The following is a 5141-nucleotide window of genomic DNA, read 5'->3' on the forward strand; positions in this document are numbered from 1 at the left end:
CCATACATATATCATACTTGGGATAGAGATCGTTGCATTTTTGCCTAGTAGGTTGTGCACAAGCTCCGTATCCGCCTATTGTGCAATCGTGCTAGCGTCTCTCTAGTATTGTGAAACAAGAGCATTTTCGTGGATTCCACATTTTGGCTCACTTTTGGTTTGCACAATCCCACTTATCTATTTGCGTGTGTGTTTCCGTGTACCACTACTTGCTTGGTCTACTTGTTGCATTTACGAATTTGCAAATCTTTTTCAACATCTTTGAGTCAAACTAATGATTGCAATCAATTTTGTGCCACCATCCTAACCAAACTCCACCATAAGCTTTTACTTGTGTAGGTGTGAGAACCGACAAGAATTAGTACCAATAGTGCTATTTCATTGTCCGCATTTGAGTGAACTTGATTCATCATCAACATCGGTCAAAGGTACATTGGTATAAGTTCTTCTCCTTCTGCCACTCACATTTTTGCTTCAAATGATGGATAGGCCAAGTACTTCTACCAACCCACTCTTCATTGAGCAAGACGATGACATGTCATCATATGTCACCAAGAGCCACCTCTTTGGTGCACAACGAGCGTTGCATCAAGAGCAACAAGCAATGAACCACCACATCGACAACCTCGCCACCGACTTGCGACTCTCCGACCAACGTACACGAGACTACTTCGACAACAAGCTTGACGCGCACAATCAAGGGAATGATGGAAGAATGGACGAGATCCGCGCCTTGTTGGTGAACCATCCTCCTTCAACTTCGTCATACTCAAGACGGAGCCACTCAAGTCGACACTCCGACGACTCCTTCTACAGCTCAAGTACACCGTCATCAAACACCCTTCGACAAGCTGTGCGGCAAGACCGTCATGCATCTCGCAACCCGCTACACGTCAAGCATTCACAAGAGCAAGTCGATGAGCAAGTTCCTTGTCCTCAATCAAACCAAGTCGCTTTTGCTCAAGCTCAAGAACGACAACGTCTTCGTCGTCAAGAAGAAGAAGAACGAGCGCGTCTACACCAAGAGCAGCAAGACGCCGAGGCCCAACATCTTCAACAACAACAACAAGAAGCGCAAGCTCTTGAGGCGCAACGTGCCCTTCAAGAATCAAGTCGAGCAATCGCAAACCGCAATCGCGAATGACGCAATAAAGAGGAAGCCCTTCGAGAAGAAATCCAAGAGAGGAACTACCAACCATGTGTGCACCGTCAAGTCCCTCAAGGTCCTCCACAAGCTCGTCAAGCTCCACCTCAACCTCAAGTTCAACAAGACCACGTTGATCATGGACTTCCTCCACGCCAAGAGCAATATGAGGATGATTACCCTCCACGTCAAGGGTGTCATCATCACCATCGCCAACAACACAATGAAGAGCAACGCTATGGAAAGCTCAAATTCACAATGCCCAAGTTCAATGGAAGCAATGATCCGGAAGAATACCTCTCATGGGCATTGAAGGTCGACAAAATCTTTTGTTTGCGCAACTATGAAGAAGAGAAGAAGATCGCAATGGCATCACTTGAGTTCCAAGACTATGTGCTCATATGGTGGGAACAAGTCCTTGAGCGCCGACAAGCTAGAGGTGAACCTCCAATAACCACTTGGGCTCAAATGAAGGATGTCATGCGAGCACGTTTTGTGCCAACCTACTACAACCACGATCTCTTCAAGAAGCTACAACTACTCAAGCAAGGAACAAAGTGTGTTGAAGAATACTACAAGGAAATGGAGATTGCCATGATTCGAGCCAATGTCACGGAGGATGATGAGCAAACAATGGCACGATTCTTGAATGGACTCAATCATCCCATCAATAAGATCGCCGACTTCCAACCCTACTCCAACCTCATCGAGCTCGTGCATCAAGCTACAAAAGCGGAACGTCAAGTGCAAGATGACTTCAAGTACGCCAAGTACTCATCCAAGACATACGGCTTCTCCAACATCCAAGATTCAGCAACCCCTTCTACGTCTACATCAACCAAACCTTCTCCAAGCAACGACGACAAGCCGAGTTACAAGAAAACTTCGTCAAGTTCAAGTCGTCTTCCTCCTACTACAAGAAACTTCAAGCCGCGTGCTTCTTCATCTACTCCGATCGATGAGACCATCAAAACAAGCTCCTTCAAGTGTTTCACTTGCGGCGGCCGAGGCCACAAGTCCTATGAATGCACAAACAAGCGCACCATGATCCTCAACGACGATGGCACCTACGACTCCATGAGTGATGAGGAGATGGAAGCTCTTGAGCAAGTGGCCATGCACCGGCGAGTGAACGAGGATGAAGATGATAGAGTCTTTTGTGATGAGGACTCGAGCCCCGCTCTCGTTGTCTCCAAGGTCTTGACTCTTCAACATCAACAAGAAGAAGACCAACGATGCCACATCTTCCACACAAAGGCAAGCATCAATGGAAGGTCCGTCAAGGTCATCATCGATGGAGATAGTTGCCACAACTTGGCAAGTGAAGAACTATGCTCCAAGCTTCAATTGGTCAAGAGGAAGCACCCGCACCCCTACAAGGTTCAATGGCTAAGTGACTCCGGCACTATACGAGTTGAGCATACGGTCCAAGTCTCTTTCAAAATTGGTGCATATGAGGACACTTTGGAGTGCGATGTGGTCCCAATGACCGTTTGCCACTTCTTTCTTGGTCGACCATGGCAATTCGACCATGGTGTCATCCACAATGGGCGTACCAAGCACTATAGCTTCAAAATGAAAGGGAAGGAATATGTGCTACGACCTATGTCTCCTAGTCAAGTGATAGCCGACAAGCAAGCCACCCATCATGGAGAGAAGAGTGAGAAAGTGATCCACCCAAAAGTGAGTGAGAGCCACAAGCCAAACTTGAGCGCCTCTTCGCCTAGATAGAAAAACCTCATATTATTTGCCACAAAAAGTGAGATGAGAGAAGTGTGTGAGAACCCATCGAGTGTTATGCACTTTGTCCTTGTGTGCAAGGATGGAGAACCAGAAACTAACACCTCTCACGAGCTACCTTTAGTGTTTCAATCTATTTTGCAGGAATTCAAAGATGTTTTCCCCGATGAGCTACCTCCGGGTCTACCTCCTCTTCGAGGCATTGAGCATCGAGTCGACCTCATCCCCGGAGCACCACTTCCAAACAAAGCTCCATACCGTGTCAATCCCGAAGAAACCAAGGAGATTCAACGGCAAGTACAACAACTAATCGACAACGATCATGTACATGAAAGCTTAAGCCCTTGTGCCGTTCCGGTTATACTTGTGCCTAAGCCCAATGGAAGTTTCTGCTTGTGTTCCAATTGTAGACCTATAAATGCTATTACCGTTCTCTATAGGCATCCCATTCCTCGCTTAGATGATATGCTTGATGAACTTAGCGGAGCCAACTTTTTCTCAAAAATTGATCTTAAAAGTGGCTATTACCAAATCTGCATACAAGAGGGTGATGAATGGAAAACTGCTTTCAAAACCAAATTTGGCCTATATGAGTGGTTAGTCATGCCTATGGGTTTATCGGAGGCTCCCGGTACTTTCGTGCGTCTCATGCATTATGTGCTTTGCCCTTATATTGGAGTCTTTGTTGTGGTTTACTTCGATGATATTCTTGTGTTTATCAAAACCATGAAAGAGCATCTTAATCATGTTAGGGCTGTTTTTCAAACCCTTCGCAAGGAACGTCTTTATGCCAACATGTAAAAGTGCACATTTGGTGTTGACAAAGTGGTTTTCTTGGGTTTTGTTGTATCATCCAAGGGTGTTCATGTTGATGAATCTAAAATTGAAGCAATTAAAACTTGGCCCCAACCCACCGATTTGCAACAAGTGCGTAGTTTTCTTGCTCTTGCGGGTTTTTACCGTCGCTTTGTGAAAGACTTAAGCACTATTGCCGCTCCTTTGCATGCCTTGAGTAAGAAGAATACTCCTTTTGTTTGGGGATCTTTGCAATCCACGACTTTTGATGAGCTCAAGTCTTTGCTTACTCATGCTCTTATTCTTGCTTTGCCCAATTTTGACAAAACTTTCACTACTGGAAATAGCTACTTTGCCATCTGCCAGCTCTTTGCCGTCCACTAGCTGACGACAAAGAAGCTCTTTGCCATCAGCCAGATCTTTGCCGTCCGCTAGCGGACGGCAAAGAAGCTTTGCCGTCGACTAGCGGACGACAAAGAGGGAGGGGCCCCACCGACGAGCTGGTTTAAAAAAACTTAACGCCCCCCCTATTTGCCGTCCGCTAGCGGACGACAAAGAGCAAGTGGGGCGGACGGCAAAGTGGGGCGGATGGCAAACGTTTAGGTTACTAACGGCGCCCCACCCCGCCCATCTCTCTCTGTTCGATCTGTCCTCTCCTCCCCGACGACCACCGCCACCCGCCGCCGCCCACCGCCGCCCCCTTGCCCCGTCGCCCCACCGTCCTAAACACTCTCCGCCGCCGCCACCACCCGCCACCGCCTCCTGGCCCCACCGCCCCGGCGTCCCGTCGCCCGTGCCGGAGCTAGGCTCGCCGCCGCCCCTGCGCCCGCGCCGCCCCCGGAGGCAGGCTCGCCCCTAGGCCTGCGTCTGCCTCGCACCCCCCACCCCCCCGCCAGTGCGTCCGCCTCGCGCCCCCCGCCCCGGAGCCAGGCTCGCCGCCGCCCCGAAGCCAGGCTCGCCGCCGCCCCGGAGCCCGCGCCGCCCCCTCCATCCTTCATCGAGAGGAGCCAAGGTGAGCATTTTTTGTTTTTTTCTACTGTTTTTGCTGTTTAGGTTTAATTAGGTTATTGATAGGTTTAGGTTAGTGGTTGGTTTAGGTTAGTGCTAGATATAGGTTTAGATTATTATTAGAAGAAGAAGAGTTGAAAAAAAGAAGAAGTAGAAGAAGAGGAAAAAGGAAAAAAAAAGGAAGAAGAATAAGAAGAAAGTTGAAAAACATAACAATATAGAAGAGGAAAAAGGAGAAGAAGAAAGAAGAAGAAGAAGAAGAAGAAGAAGAAGAAGAAGAAGAAGAAGAAGAAGAAGAAGAAGAAGAAGAAGAAGAAAGAAGAGGAGGAGGAGGAGGAGGAGGAGGAAGAGGACGAGGGAGAAGCAGAAAGAAAAGAAGAAGAAGAAAGAAGAAGAAAGAATAATAAGAAGAAGAAGAGCCCGACGCGCCACCCCGACACCCAGACCTCGACCC

Source organism: Triticum aestivum, chromosome 5B (genome assembly GCF_018294505.1).
Source record: "Triticum aestivum cultivar Chinese Spring chromosome 5B, IWGSC CS RefSeq v2.1, whole genome shotgun sequence".
In the NCBI taxonomy this organism is placed as follows: domain Eukaryota; kingdom Viridiplantae; phylum Streptophyta; class Magnoliopsida; order Poales; family Poaceae; genus Triticum; species Triticum aestivum.